The sequence below is a fragment of the Sphaeramia orbicularis genome, unplaced genomic scaffold (genome assembly GCF_902148855.1).
Source record: "Sphaeramia orbicularis unplaced genomic scaffold, fSphaOr1.1, whole genome shotgun sequence".
Taxonomy (NCBI): domain Eukaryota; kingdom Metazoa; phylum Chordata; class Actinopteri; order Kurtiformes; family Apogonidae; genus Sphaeramia; species Sphaeramia orbicularis.
The window spans coordinates 36433-53440 of NW_021941591.1; the positions used below are offsets into that span (position 1 = coordinate 36433).

General features: G+C 42.4%; 1 long non-coding RNA gene and 1 pseudogene across 1 annotated transcript; both read right to left on the reverse strand.

Annotated features, from left to right (window-relative positions):
* Positions 1-2863: 2863 nt before the first annotated feature.
* On the reverse strand, positions 2864-4531 carry LOC115416323 (putative nuclease HARBI1; annotated as a pseudogene).
* Positions 4532-4565: 34 nt separating this feature from the next.
* On the reverse strand, positions 4566-9069 carry LOC115416328 (uncharacterized). Its single transcript, XR_003934950.1, has 4 exons — positions 6013-9069; positions 5749-5925; positions 5436-5666; positions 4566-5344 (listed from the first exon to the last, which is right to left on the reverse strand). It is a non-coding gene; the product is annotated as an uncharacterized LOC115416328 (long non-coding RNA).
* Between the last annotated feature and the right edge of the window lie 7939 nt (positions 9070-17008).

A 17008-nucleotide genomic window follows, 5' to 3' on the forward strand; every position in this document is an offset into this window, starting at 1 on the left:
TGTGTTTTGCATCATGCTGCGTTGCATGTTGTGTGTTGTATTGACTTCTCATTATTAGCTAACATGTATTTCTGTTGAAATACAAGTTAAACCCACTTGCATACAAACAATAACATGAAAAGCTTTTTGTGCAAAGACTGAACTGTGGGAAACATGTTGAGGACATCAAATGTGTATTTCAGCTTGGGTGGATAAGTCCAGTTCATGGCATAGATAAAGTCCATGAGCAGAAGGAAAGGCTTTAGCACACTTCTGCAGGTGTCCCAAACCTCTTCTTCCTCCATGATGATCAGGACTTTCAGAGGGGTGCGCTCTTCCTCTGCTGTGTGGATGACAACGATCTTCATGATATGACGAGCAGAGTCCTCTGTAAGGATTTCTTTGCTGACATCCTGTCAAAACATGTGAATTAGTGGTCAAACATCAATGTGTGACACATTTATACAGTTCCTCAATATACAATACACTGTAACAAACTACTGTAAAAAAACAGTACATTTTGTACAGTATCATAGTTCTTTGTAAATCCAGTATAATGCTGTAAATACTGAGGTCTGTAAGGAGTAAATGTAAAACAGTCAGCTCCTGCTAAATGTGACAGTATTCTCCAGTCTTTTCTTCAGTTCCTCCACTGCTGTCCACCCAGAACTGCTCTGAACAAAGTCATCTGGCATCAAGTCCCACCAGCTCATTTAGAAAAAGATTCAATCTAACCAGTGTTAACTATAGACTGGCTGCATCAAAGGTTAGTGGTTCTTTTACGAAAAAGAAGGAACAAATAAATACAGAAAAAAAACACTCTTTTCCCCCTGGACCATCCAGCAGTGGAACAGAGGCCACCTGATGCTTTCATCCTTCTACCTCCACTGCCATCGCTCCATCCTGCTCCAGTTGGTCATTTATCAGATAAATGGGATTTTATCAGTGGAACTGTCCCCATGCTGTGGCATTTGGGGTTCATTAAACATTAAATTACCGCCATAAACCACGTTCACACCGAATGCAACTTGTGCGGTGTAACAGGCGGTGTAACAGGCGGTGTAATACTGCTTCATATTTGGGGTGTTAGCCTTATGTAGCTAACATGCAGCTAATGTAAGCTGAAGCATACATGCTAGCTGTGAAGTGGACACAGTTCAACTAAACAGTGTCAGTTTGTGTGGTTTTCACTGCCCCAGGGTTACATTTAAAAGACTTTAAATCTGTAAAGTGGAATTTACTAACTCGGACATCCATATTAACAGATAGTTAACCACTGTTTGAATAAAGTAAGTGACTCAGGCTAATGTTTCCCTCTGTGTGGTCAGTTTGTATAGGATGTGTAACATTATTGAATGTGTGTATGCTTTACAGCTCTGTAAACACAGTGTCATTCATCAGTGATCTCCCATTGTCCAAATGTGTTCCACTGCAGCTGATCCTGAGCTCACCCTGACCCTCCAGCCAGTCCCACACTAATACTGCTGGAAGTGTGTGTATGTGTGTGTTTATGTGTGTGTGTGTGTGTGTGTGTGTGTGTCAGTGTGTGTCTGTCTGTCATTCAGTCTGTCTGTTAGCTGTCTGTCTGTATCTGAGGAATAAAAGAACTGCTTTTGTCCTTCCATGACAGTGTCTACCACTGTAAGACAACAGCCCTAAGTGGTAGCAGTAGAACTTATGATACCAAATTTAAATAAAGTACGAAAAAAGTACAGAATAAATGTATCACTCAGAATTTTGGGTTCATCGTAACCAGTTTTCAGACCTTACAGTGACTCCATAGGTTCTGGGTAAACATTATATCTGATCCTGTTTTGGGACATGAACCTCAGTTCTTGTCTCCATCAGTTGCAGGTGATGAAGTCACATCTGGAAGTTGGATGATGAGCATTCAAAGCCATGTAGTCTGTGAAGGCCTCCAACCAAGCTTCATCACAATGCTGCTGCTGTTGCAGTGGATTTAAGAAAAGCTCAGTGTTATAAGGTCAGCTCTTGTTTGAGCTTTTTCTACCAATGTTCATGATTTTGTATTTTCAAATGTAATTTGAAATGTTAAAATCCTAGCTTTTTGCTGTGTTATACTGTAAATATTACATTAAATACATTTTACAGTAATATATTGTTTCTTGGAATACAGTAGTTACTGTAAAATGCAGCAACTGTGGCTAACAGTATTTGACTGTAAAAGGAACATTATTTACAGCCCAGTACTGTAATACTTTTTACAGTAAGAAACTGTAGTTGTAGATTACAGTAGAGATACTGTAGAATAACAAATTTGTTACAGTGTAGGTAACTGACAGTTTCCCATAGACTATAAATGTTATATAAATATAAATACACAAAAACTAACATGATGTTCCTTTATTGAATAAGGATCAGTCAAAGCAAGTAAAACCATCAGCTCCTTTAAAACTGAAGTCACAGTGACTGTACAAGAGAGAAAGAACAGAACACGACAGAAGAATAAACCCACATTCAAAGGGAGAATACAGCCCACATGTCTGTACAGTGAAAGAAATGTACATGTCTGTACACTGAAAGAAATACATGTCTGTACACTGAAAGAAATGTACATGTCTGTACACTGAAAGAAATACATGTCTGTACACTGAAAGAAATGCAGGACAAATCCATACACAAAAAATGAACAGACAAATGAATGGATGCAGTCTCCTCCTGTAACCCAGTATAAAACACAAACATCATAAGAGGCCAAATCACTTCAAACTGAAGAACAAGGAAACACAAATTCCTCTGCCACTGCAGGACATTTGTTAACTTCAAGTAAAAGCATCCATCCATCCATCCATCCATCCATCCATCCATCCATCCATCCATCCATCCATCCATCCATCATCTTCTGCTTCTTCTGGGGCTGGGTCACAGGTGTAACAGTCTAAGCAGGGATGCCCAGACTTGGCTCTCACCAGACACCTCCTCCAGCTCTTCTGGGGGGAAATCATCCATGTTAACTAAAATAACTGAACACATGTTGGTCCCTGACCCGCCGACCACTGTCATCATGGGGGAAAATGGCAGGATGGTCCCAGTCCATGTGTGACGGGACTCTGGGGGCCCTCTCCTTCCTCAGTCAGGCCACATTGTGGAGGACAGCACAGGCCACAGTGATGTCACATGACCTCAAAGGGCTGACCCTTAGGTGGTCAAGACATTGAAAGCGTTCCTTCAGGAGGTCAAAGGTCATTTCAGTCCTGGCCCTCGTCCTGGTCTGGGCATGACTGTCGGCCCGCTGTGCTTCCTGGGGGTCTGTGTATGGTGTCAGGAGAAAAGGCTGGCAGGCAGACCCCCTGTCCCCCAGAAACACACCAGAGAATTAACCTGTCAACCAAAAAACTCTGCATCACAGCCTCAGAACCACAGTCTCATTCTGGACACAGATCTCATGTAAACAGTGGTTCTGAACAGAGGTTGTGTGGCTCACCCTGTGATCGGCGCTGATAGATTCCAGAGGTCCCATAGACTTGGGAGTCATGGACTGAGCCAGGCCACTTAGCCACAACACCGCTGATGAGACAGTCAGCACTGCAGACCATCTGAAATGAGAAGATGAAGACTATTAAACCAATCAGTGCACATCACAAGCAGTGCAGTGTTCCTTCACTAACAACATCAAAAACATCCTGTTCACCTGAACATTAACACTGTGAAAGGATTTCCTATTCACAAAATCTGCCTCCTGGGCGCCTGAGGAGATTTGATCTGTATGTGAGTGCAGTCCAACGCACCAGTGACATTGTGGAAACCTGTAACACAAAGCCATGAGTCTCCTACTGTGACTGTTCACATAGTCATAGGTCATTTGTCATTTGTAGTGTCTGGTACCTGCAATCCTGGAAAACTCCTCTTTGATGTGGTGGAGTCTTCTGTGGCCAGGGAAGGAGATGAAGACATCTGACATTGCTGTGATAGTCAGACACACACTCCTTATTGTGCGGCACTGTTACGTGCCAGGAGGTCTAGGGTACTGACACATAACAAAAACAAGAAAAAAAGAAAAAGATGGTCCGGGAGACCGTAAAGGAGAAGCATGGAGAGCAGGTCGGTTGTAACTAAAATACGGAAAATTTATTACACAAAAAAAAAGTACATGGCCACAATCGCTTATCACAAAACATTAACATCAGCTAAACAAAAAGCGAACTGCACGAACGGCAGCGATGAACCCCGTCTCTCTCTCATTGTGGTCGGAGTTCAGGCTTTTATAGGCCGGTGCTTGAAGTCCGGTGTTTCCAGTCAGCCAAAATGGGAAGGCGGAGACAAGGAAAAGAAAAAAACACAACAGCCAATGGCCCTAGCCGTAACAGGCACATTATGGCCTTGCTCAGTTGCTCTGCACGCCGCCCCCCCCCCCCAGCAGTCTGCACAGATATCTGATGCCATCTGCTGAAAACCTAGAGCTTTCATATAGGTGGTCATCAGAAAAGTGCAGTGGGTCTGAGCGCTCCCTGAAGACCCTCTCTGACCTGAAGGCTCTCCTGAGCAAGATTGCTTCTTCATCAATCACCTCTTGTAGGAATGAGCACACCATTGTTAGAGCAGGAGGAGCACAACATTTTGGCTCTTTCTATTGGCTATTGGCTCACTTGACTTTACGAGGAACACCTTTACACCCTCACACCTCACAAGCTGCTGATTTAGTTCTCATGTTACCTACTACCTGAAAGAACTGATGATTCATGATGACTATTAAAACTGTTCCCTACACTCACTTTTTACTGCCATAAGGTGTTTGGATATATCTGAGGAACTGCATTTTAGGGTACATTATGTGCCTTTCTTCTGGCCTTAATAATACAGCCGGCCTTTCAACTTCTAACCAATCACAGCACTTAGGTAGGAAGACAGATTCCATCATCTGTGTGCCTAGTGTCGTCTCTATGGTAACCCTAACTGTGCATACATTGAACACACACACACCACCAAAATTCCATTTGAACTTTGATTTGAATCTATTAATCTGTGTCCTCTCGGAGCTGATGGAGGAAAGGAAACTCATGACTAATACAGTGTTTGTGTTCCAGTTGCCATACAGTGCATTGAAGGCAGAACTCACCTCCCGCTCAAGTTTTTGGATTTCCAGCTCCAATTTTCTTCACATCCTCTTTTTTTATTTCTGCGTCCAGTGTGAGGTTGTCCATCTTTTTTTTGTTTTGTACTGGATATCCAATTCAGTCAGTTGTATTTGCCGCCGGCGATGGTCGGCATACAACCGTCTGATTGCTTGGGAGTTCTGTGAACACATAACAGTTAGCACAGTGGGCAATGTGCCGAACAGCAACGTCCTTCCATGAATAGTCACTGTGTTGCCGGGCTGGCCTTCTCCCTGTACAACATCTGGGTCCTGTTACAGAAAGGGGATACTGTGTGGGTACAAAGTAATGACTTCTCACCATTGTAGACTGAATGATACCTCCAAAAGCCTGACATGATACCTCGTCCCTCCTGGAATCCACAGAGCTGGTCTCCTCATCTGCTGCTGCTGCTGCTCCACTGGTGCCTTCACCCCATCACATTTAATGGGATTCTTATTGAAGATCGTAAACGAGCCACGCCAAGCCTACAGTATGCCTTTGATGGAGTACTCACTGGATCAGCATCGTCTAACGTATGTGTTGGTGACCCTGGTGTCGGTGGGTCCAACAGTGTGACGGTGCCACCAGAAACTGCAAGGAAATCCAAAGTCAGACAGTCCACATGGATCTGATATGAATGGATTATGTCCCATGTACAGATGGAAGAATGTACCTTGTATGAAGCAGGTGGCATCTTGGGAGGGACACATGTATGGGTCTGTCCCCCCAGGGATCCCCTCCAACACAGGCCTGCCTTTGTTCTGGGCCAAAGCCATGTCCTCTGCTGAGGTGAGGTCAGCTGTTGGTGACCCAGCACCCGTACCCTGCTGGTGGGTTTTCTTTTTGACAGCTAAAACATTACAGACACTGTGTGAGCAGACACCTTCTGGGAACTATGTGTACTTGTGTGTTTTTGGGTATTGGTCAAGGCACTTACCAGTCTGCAGGATGTTCTTGTATTTTACTGGGACTTGCTGCCATGTGCGTTTTGGCCCAGTCATGTTGGATCTATACATGCACACATACACACACATATAAATTCATACATACATGCACACAGACACATACATTCATACACATATACATTCATTCATACACACACACACACACACACACACACACACACACACACACAGATTAAACATAAGGGAAGATGATGAGTCATTGGATGTCTTTATCCCAAAGGTCAGTCAAAGACGTCAGTGAGTTCATTTATTCATCACAGTTCTCCAGTCTCATATAGTTCCATTTACACACTCTCACATCCAGTTTCCTCTGATTCGTAATGATAGTACAACTTTCGGAGATGCTGATAAACTATTTGGGTTGTGATTGCGACGGTTTCAGCGAAGCAGTGGGTGTGTATTTGTGCACTACTTACACATTCAGGCGGTCTACAATGCTTTGCCACTCTTTCTCAGGTTGTTTTCTTACTGTGGCGGTGTTTCCTTTCTTTGTAATTATGTCCTTCACCTCCTCGTACGCTTCCATGAGTAGCTCTGCCTCAGAGGGGGAACAGTACGCCGCTCGCGTTGCCACGGTGGATCGGTGAATCTGCGATCGATGTCGGGGTCTGTTTAAGGGATCCGGTGCGCGCACTTATCCAGGATGAGTTCCACCTGCTGATGAATCCGTGTCCGTTCATCCTGGCTTGGTCTTTGTGAAACCGATTAAGGCTGGACTCCCATGTTTTGGATTCGTTGAGCGCGGCTTAGTCAGTCATCCTGGATGACGGAATCCTGGTTTGGTGAAACAGGCCCCTGGACAACAGTCTGAAATAACACAGTCAATGTTACAACTTGTTGCACAGTGGGCCCGAGTATCAACAAAACAACTGGCAAACTTCTTCTGTCAAAGCTCCTGCGTCGGTGGGTGAAAGGTCATTTAGTCTGGACAACTGTCATTTGGAAAGTCAGCTGACCTCATATGTAGCCTCAGCCTCATTTCAAATGTCGCGAGGGAAGCTACGTCACGAGAAAGGAAGGGAAACAAGATGGCGCCGCGGTCTGAAAAGACGCCAATTCGTGTCGTTTTGAACGGTCAGACGGTCTGCCTACTATGTTTACCATAGTTTTGGAATAATTCTATGGTTTTTGATGACCGGGCAAATTGTCATGTGTTGTTACTGTGGTAGTTTTACTGGGAAAAGATTGTTTTTTTTTCCTCCTTCGTCAACCTGGAGAATAACAGTGAAGCTGAGCAGACACATACAGAGGAGGACCCAAACACCTCCAACAGTGAAGAAGAGGAGGAAGAAAACAAGCTCCCAGAGTGCAGACAGAGCAGATCCTGGAGACCAGCCCTGGTATCCTGGAGCTCCACTTTCAGAAGGACACAGGTTAGTGATGCTCATTCCCATCTGCTGCTGTCGCTGCACTTTCACTGCTCAAACACTCACTACGTTTCTGGAAATGTTTCACATCATGTTCCCAGGCTGGAGACCATCCTCACATTATCTGTTCCACAAAGAATGTGGGTACTGTTGGGATCAGGATTACTTTGGGGGTTCTTGAATTGTACTTTTTTCTTTTAAACAAACATATTTTATGCCAGTATAATGAAATAAAATATCTTGCAGTATAACCACAAAAAAACAGTATGTGTGAAAATATAACAGACTAATCAGAAAAGGATAAGCACAAGTACAAGTACAAGTATACTTAAACCTAAGGCACAAATACTGAAGGATATCTCAATTTTTAAGTATATTCTAATTGAAAAGTTTAAGTGTAGGTAAAATATACTTAGACTTTTAGTCTAATTTTTATTCCAAGCCAAGTATACTTAACATGAACTTAGTGAAGTATATGTGTGATAAGTGCATAGAAAGTAAAGTGAAAGCATACTGGTACTGTTTTTAGTTGAAACCAAGTATACTTGAAGTACACTGGAACAAACTTCTGTTTGGTCAAAGCTCTTTGTTTTCAGGATCCAAATACCTGCACCCATTGAATAGTGTTGAATTTCAGTCCAACTGCTTGAATCCATGTCAGTCATGTGTCAACACATCCACAGCAGTAGAACACACGGCGCCATGTTAGCTTGGAAAGCCTCCATGTTAGCTTAGCTTAGCTTAGCTCCAGCACAACTCAACTCAACTCATATGAAACGGTTTTACAGTTTAATATCAGAACAACTTTCATATCCTGACTGGGTTTAGACAGATCCACTTCCATATGACATCTGACATTCTACATTCAGCTAAGAAATGGATGAACTGACAGAAATAATCTGAACTAAGACAAGCTAAGCTCAGCTAAACTAAGCTAAACGGTGCTGCTAACTTCTATTCACTGTGCTCAAACCAGCCCTAGTGTTTTTCATGTGCACTATTTATCTGACAATTACAGAAAATAAATTGGCTCAAATGGTTTCAAAACTATTTTTAACATGAAATAAAAACGTTTTCCTCCATAAGCATTTCACAAAACTGGTATTTTTGGTATTAGTACTGCATATACTTTTAGCACAAATACTATAAACTACTGTTACTGTGTACTTTTGGAGTAATCATACTCCAAAATCCCTTCCAGGCTACTTTTGGAGTAAATGAATTTGATTTGATTAATTGAAATCATCATTGAATTTGGTCGTTAACACTATTTCAGATGAAAACTCTTGTAGCCTGAGCTTTGTGGAGTTCAAATGGATGTGATCTGTACATGTGTTTACAGTCTGAACCAAACCTCCACCCTGTGAGCACACAAATACCAACCTGAGTTCAAGGCACATAGATAGATAGATAGATAGATAGATAGATAGATAGATAGATAGATAGATAGATAGATAGATAGATAGATAGATAGATAGATAGATAGATAGATAGATAGATAGATAGATAGATAGATAGATAGATAGATAGATAGATAGATAGTTTATTAATAGTTTGGATCATCTCTTCCAAATGAACACAGATCCTAACAAATAGTTTATAATTAATCTTTTCTTTTTCTTTTTTTTTTCAGGTAAATTTCATCTTCATTTTCACAAATTCTTGAAAATATTCCTGACGATAAACTCTGAGTTTGAATCCAAACTGTTTGTGAATCCACTTTCATTAGATGCTCCTAGTGTTACCTGTCCTGTTTGAACTATTATGGTTCATCAATAAAGTGGATTTTTTAAAAAAAAAATGAAATAATATCAATAATTGTTTTCTATTAAATCTATAAAAATCCTTGGTTCGGACTGAAAAATGCCAAATGTTTGAGATCATAGTGAGAAAATCTTGGGAAAAGTTTCCTCCAAACTGGAGGAAAACAGTGTTTTTTCTTCAGATGAGTTGCAGGTTGAGTCCATTTGGTGGATCCAAACACACTGTATGTTCTGGAGATGAAGGAGTGAAAGGTTGAGAGAAGTGAATGGACAGAGGAAAGTGGGGAACATGTGTTCCATCAAATGAAAGGAATGGTTCCAAAGTTCAGAAGATCCACAAGTCCCATCAGCTGATTGAAGAAGTGGAACAGAAACAGACTGAAGGTGTGACACTTGAAAGCACAACAGCCTTTATACGGATGAGTCCTGTTTGGAACTGACTGACAAACAAGCAATGAGTCCATTTAGGTGGAAGTGGGTTTGGGTTCCACTGGGTTCTCATTCCAAACAGGTTGGATGGGAACATTTGACAGTTTTACTGTGGGAGTGACGCTGTTTGGATTTCCATGTGTGGGAAAGAGAGGAAGAGGAAAAAAACAGATGACAAAGAACTGGGACTCATTTGACAGAAAAGAAGAGGAAAGAAGAGGAGAGGAAAGGAGAGGAGAGGAGAGAAGAGGAAAGAAAAGGAAAAGAAAAGAAAAGAAGAGGAGAGGAGAGAAGAGGAAAGAAAAGAAAAGAAGAGGAGAGGAAAGAAGAGGAGAGGAGAGGAAAGAAAAGGAAAAGGAAAGAAGAGGAGAGGAAAGAAGAGGAGAGGAGAGGAAAGAAAAGGAAAAGGAAAGAAGAGGAGAGAAGAGGAAAGAAAAGGAGAGGAGAGAAAAGAAAAGAAGAGGAGAGGAGAGGAAAGAAGAGGAGAGGACAGGAAAGAAAAGAAGAGGAGGGGGAAGAAAAGAAGGAAAGAAAAGAAGAGGAGAGGAAAGAAAAGAAAAGAAGAGGAGAGGAAAGAAAAGAAGAGGAAAGAAGAGGAGGGGAAAGAAAAGAAGGAGAGGAGAGGAAAGAAAAGAAGAGAAAAGGAAAGGAAAGTACAGCCTGTTTCCTGTGTATGTTTGTCTTAAATGACTTAAAAAAACACAACTGTCAAAATAAAAGCATCATAATGAAAAAAACACCATCGGTAAAATAAAAGCATCATACAGAATAAAAACACAACTGCCAAAATAAAAGCAACATACAGAATAAAAACTCAACTGTCAAAATAAAAGCATCATAATGAATAAAAACAACTGTCAAAATACAAGTATCATGCAGAACAAAAAACAAATTTCAAAATAAAAGCATCATACAAAATAAAAACACAACTGCCAAAATAAAAGCAACATACAGAATAAAAACTCAACTGTCAAAATAAAAGCATCATAATGAATAAAAACAACTGTCAAAATACAAGTATCATGCAGAACAAAAAACAAATTTCAAAATAAAAGCATCATACAGAATAAAAACACAACTGTCAAAATAAAAGCATCATAATAAAAAAACAATTGCCAAAATAAAAGCATCATACAGAATAAAAACTCAACTGTCAAAATAAAAGCATCATAGAGCATAAGAACAAAACTGTCAAAATAAAAGCATCATGCAGAATAAAAAACAACTTTCAAAATAAAAGCATAAAAAGAATTAAAAACACAACTGTCAAAATAAAAGCATCACAATGAATAAAACCACAACTGTCAAAATAAAAGCATCATACAGAATAAAAACACAACTGTCAAAATAAAAGCATGATAATGAATAAAAACACAGCTGTCAAACCCATTACCAGTAGAACCATAAACTGCAGTAAAATCACAGACAGTTAGTTTTACTGTTTAAATTCTAATTCTCATGATAACTGTGTTTGATTAACGCACTTTTAGGGGAAAAAACCCGATGGACAGATCTGCTTTAATGTCAAATATTTGAGTATAGTTTTAATTTATTACAATTTTAATTTTCTGTACCTAATATTTGAACCAATATTCACTTTTAAAGTCTGTGAAAAGGTTCGTTAAACATCTGTGTGTTATTTATGCAATAAATTATATACATTTTTCAAATTGAATTTTAGTTTTTGTGTGTGTTTTTTTGTCCTTTTGTGTTTTTATAGTAGGTTAAAGTGAAAAAATAACAGACAGTTGATCTAGATGAAGTTGTGCTGAAAAAACAGATCCAAACATGGGTATAGTAAACATTTGTTTCTATAGTATATAAAGGCCAAACCAAAAGGACTGAAAAACAGACAGAACAGACTCAGACCACTAAGGGTTAATATTGGAATGTTTCTGACACAGAAGGGACAGTGGGACTGTTATTGGATTTGTATTTTTGTTTTGTTTTTTTCAAAATCCAACTTGGTTCAATTCTTTCAGTGTGTGTATTCGTACTTTTTGAACATTTTCAGCACAATTTCAACAACACCACGATAATAATGAGAACTGTGATAATTTTAGTCCCAATAACCGTGATCTGAAATGTTCATCTGGTTCCATCCCTAAAAAGTCTTAAAGGGAATTGAATCACAGACACATGTTGTAAATGTGTCCATCCAAAACTCACATATCTGTCTGCAGCTCACATTCAATCTGCTTCACATGAAAACAAAAGCACAGTGAGGCAGCGACAAAACCAAATCATACAAGAAGTCCAAAAAAATACCTCAGATATGAACAGAGACAAAAGGGAACCTGAAGAACCCCAACCCTAACCCAGGACTGAACAGGTCCCAGTCCAAGTCCAAGAACCCCAACCCTAACCCAGGACTGAACAGGTCCAAGTCCAAGTCCGAGAACCCCAACCCTAACCCAGGACTGAACAGGTCCGAGTCCAAGAACCCCAACCCTAACCCAGGACTGAACAGGTCTGAGTCCAAGTCCAAGAACCCCAACCCTAACCCAGGACTGAACAGGTCCGAGTCCAAGAACCCCAACCCTAACCCAGGACTGAACAGGTCTGAGTCCAAGTCCAAGAACCCCAACCCTAACCCAGGACTGAACAGGTCTGAGTCCAAGAAGAACCAGGAACCACTGAAACACAAACACACTGAACATTCAGACCGGACCAGGACTCCAGGACCAGGACCAGAACTGGGACTGGGACACAAACAACACACACAACTATTCGGCAGGATGGACGAGGACGTGGACGTAGACTCTGTCTGTAGACTGTGTTCGTAGACTGTGTTCGTAGACTGTGTCTGTAGACTGTGTCGGTGTCTCTCATGGTGTGTTGCGTGCCTTCAGTCGGCTCCGCCCCCCCCTGGCCTGGAACAAACATGTGATCATCATGTGCTGCTGTCACTCATGTTCAGTCCATTCAATCAGTCAATCCAATCAGCTGATCAGGAAAATCCTGCTGACATGGGACGGATCTGAAAGTTATCTGACTGAGAACAGAAGAACCACAGAGAACGGAAGAACCACAGAGAACGGAAAACTTTTGGCCGAACGTTATTGGCCTGGTAAAAAAAAATCTCTCTCTCTCTCTCTCTCTCTCTCTCTCTCTCTCTCTCTCTCTCTCTCTCTCTCTCTCTCTCTCTCTCTCTCTCTCTCTCTCTCTCTCTCTCTCTCTCTCTCTCTCTCTCTCTCTCTCTCTCTCTCTCTCTCTCTCTCTCTCTCTCTCTCTCTGTGATGTGATCCCAGTTGTCTCTAATAAATCAAACTTAAATACAGTTTTATTCATATATTTTTCGTTACTACCTCAGTTATTACATTTGCAAAGAATTTTTTTAGCAGGACAATAAGATAATAAGTTATTCCGTTATGGGTTCAGGTCCGTTCTTATGCTATCAGCCGTTCTTCCGTTCTCAGTGGTTCTTCTGTGGTGGTCTGGTCCACACCATGAGTCTGGTAAACCTGCACAAACATGTGTCAGATGTTGGAGGTAAACTCAGTTTGGCAGAAGCGTCCCATGTCAGTGTTGAAGTGTGTTAGTGTTGAATAAAGCTGTGAACTGACCCGACAGTAGAAGAAGAGGCAGATGGTCCCTGTCAGGAGGAAGGGGACCACAACCACCCTGATGATCAGATTTGTCACCAAGTCTGAAACACAACAACAACAACAACAACAACAACAACAAGCATCAGGTCTGGGCTCCAAATGGAAAACTGGAAAATTAACCAGAGAATGGATTACATCATGAGGATGTTTGTGCTGAGCTCAGTGGGATTCTGAGTCTGACTGAGACTGAAGGGAAATGTGTCCATATGTGACCTGGATCTGATCTGGTACACACAGTCTGAACAGCACTGATCTGAGCCACACCACTGTCATATGTGGTCCTACATCTGAGCCAGACCACTGTCATATGTGGTCCTACATCTGAGCCAGACCACTGTCATATGTGGGTCACTTCAGGACCTCTTAAAGTCCATATAGGTCACTTCAGGACCTCTTTAGTCCATGTGGGTCACTTCAGGACCTCTTTAGTCCATGTGGGTCACTTCAGGACCTCTTTAGTGCATGTGGGTCACTTCAGGACCTCTTTAGTCCCTGTGGGTCACTTCAGGACCTCTTTATTCCACGTGGGTCACTTCAGGACCTCTTTAGTCCATGTGGGTCACTTCAGGACCTCTTTAGTGCATGTGGGTCACTTCAGGACCTCTTTAGTCCATGTGGGTCACTTCAGGGTCACATTCAGTTCAGACTCCAAACTGATAGAAGTCACATTTAATGTGAATCTGAACCAACACAAATCAGATTTGACCCAAATGCATTGTGGGTGTTTTGTGTGTGTTTGTCCTGACGTTACCTCCCACAGTCAGATAGAGGGCGGGGCTCTGAGACGACGTGAAGCTGCGGTTATAAACGTCCACGTGATAAACACATGTGTAGTTCCCTCGGTGGGCGTAGCCCATGGAGGACAACAGGAAGTGGGCGGAGTGATTGACGGCCGGCAGGGTGAGGTTCAGGGGCTTCTCGGTGTCGGAGATCAGCCGGAAGGAGCCTCCCGGGTACTGCGGTCGGACGGAGCATGTGACGGTGAAGTCGGAGCCCACCAGCACCCGGAACCCCTGCCGGTAGACCTCAAAGACCCCGTCAGACAGGGAGATGTTGGGCTGAGGCAGCAGATCTGTCCACACACACAGACATGATTGGACCAAGCAGCACACATGAGCACAAACAAGCAGTCAGAGAATCCATCCTCCTCAGAGACACAGATGGATCTGATCCACAGGAGTTTGGGATGGGATGAACACTGACCAATGAAAACATGGAGGAATGGGTCATTTAGAGCACAGCTGACCTTCAAAGGCATTATGGGTAAAAAAGGACACACATGTGGTGCTTTTACAGTCTCACATGTCAACATTTGGTCCTTTTGTCCTAAATGAGACTAATGGGAAATCTGTTTGTGTTTTCAGCCTCATCTGGTCCAAATGACGACGTTCATTTGGGATCTGGACGTTCCAAAGGTCAAAGGTCAATATTTGACACATTTGACCGAAAAAACAATGAACTGAGACAAAATAATCAACTGATGAAATGAACAGATTCATTCGATGGAACTTTAAACGTCAGAGTCAGAACCATCTGGTCACTGAGCATTCAGTTCAGACACAGTTTGTGTCCGTTTGTACCTGAACACACCACGGCCACAGTAGATGAGTGGTAATAGGGACCATAGAGTATAACACAGTCCCTCAGTCCAGATGTCAGCTTTACACAAGGAACTGAGACCCACCACACAGGTCTGCGTGGAGAATCATCTGTTGTGTTGATTGAAACAGCTGATCCACAGTCCAGATACTGACACACAGCAGATCCAGACTTCAGGTCCCAGAGTTTATTGGGGTCTCCTACTGGTCTCCACTGTCCCTGGTGTTGGATCTCCAAAGTACCAGCACAGCGGCTCGGCTGTCCCACCAACCTGACCCCACCTGGATCAGAGCAGAGACACAAAGACATGAGTCACACAAACACACTGTCACATGAAAGCCACGCCCCCTTGGTACCTGTAAAAGTCTGTCGTATGAAAGCCACGCCCCCTTGGTACTTGTAAAAGTCTGTCATATGAAAGCCACGCCCCCTTGGTACCTGAACAGGTGAGTCCAGCAGCTGGTCCAGGTGAGCAGGTCTTCCCAGCTGAGCTGGACCTCCTACAGTCCAGGACCACAGACTCATTTCCTTCACACTGGAGCTCACTGGTCCAGACTGGAGCCTCCCCCTCTCCATAGAGCCCCCCCTGGAGGAGCCCAGGAGCCCCACAGCCCAGCTCCCTACAGACTACCTGGGTGTCGTTCAGGTCCAAATCCTCTTCGCACACCGAGGACCAGGACCGGTTGGAGCGGACCTCCAGTCTGCCTGAACACAGACTGGAACCATGGACCAGTCTGACAGAGTCTGTGGACACACAACAACACACACACATGTTTAAAGACACAAAAGCCCCTGGACAGACGGCAGTGTGAGGGTGGACAACTGAACCCTTTCAACCCTCAGCCCAAAATGGACCGCCTGCACTTTTTTATGATCTAGGACTAGAAAAAGGACAGAAAATATGTGTGACTTTGTCCTTTTGTCCATATTTCAGAACACTTAGAACGTTCACAGTCTAGTCATTTCCAATTTACTGCATGTTCTAATTCTGCTAAAAGGCTTCTTCTGCAGCAGGGGCGCACATAGGATTTAAGAACTGGGGGGACCAAGCTGTAAATATGTGTGTGTGTGTATATATATCGTTATAATCCTGACTTTTGTCCCCCACTGCCTGATCAACACTATTCATAGATGATCAAACTGTTATTTGTCTGGTATGTGTCTGCTCTGTCAATCACTAAACTTCATGCCTTTGCTGATTTCAACAGGATGAAGAATCTCATTCTCAGCACAGAATCTTGAACTGAATTCTGACAAAAAAGCAAAGAACCTATGTACAAAAATTAGGAATAAAATAAATTTGAAGTGATTCACAGTCGTGCCTTCATGTAATCGATTCTAAACATCAGAATGTGTCTGAGAACAGAAGTATACACTGACTTAAACAGCTGATTCAGATCAAAAACCTTCAGCCTGACTTATGAACATCTGCAAATATTGACTATCACTGATACGTTGATTTGCAAAATGTTAAATGTTTGAGACTGTGAATTAATACTGGAATTGGTTTGTGCAGTAGATGTCTAAAGGAATCCCAGATGTCTGTAAAACAGTCCATACAGAGGTAAAGAATGAATGGAAATGGACTGGAAGTAGAAGAGAAAGAAGTCTAAGAGACAGAAATATACAATGAGAAATAACTGAACCTGTTTAGATACTGAGCATGTTTCAGATCATGTGAGTTGGTGTCATGGCTTTAATAAGAAATAAACAAGAAATAAATGTGAACGACAGAATCCACACAGTGGGATCAGTGGAATACAGATTTGTCATATTGAGGCTTAATTCAGATTTCTTGCAGATTCTGATTGCCTGTGTGGCCTATACCCAGAGCCCAGCCCAACTCTACCATTGCATTCTTAACATTGGGTTCACATTAGGCTCATTTTCACAGGCTTGACCAAACGGACTCAGACTGCACTCAATGTGGACCCAGATGGGACGTGACAGTGCACAGCATGGTTCAGAAAAAAGGAGGAATGAAAATGCCTCTGTCAACCATCTGTGGAACAATGCTCTGTGAGCGCTGTGGCTGAGGGAAAAATGACAGAAGTCTAGCCTACATGGAATGAAATGGGAAATGAAATTCACACTTTGAATGAAATAGCAGGAATTGCGGCGGCATGGCGATCATGGCAGCAGCTTAAAAAGTGAGCTCCCCGACTTTATATTGTGGAAGCCCTGTACTGGTGTCAATAGGCA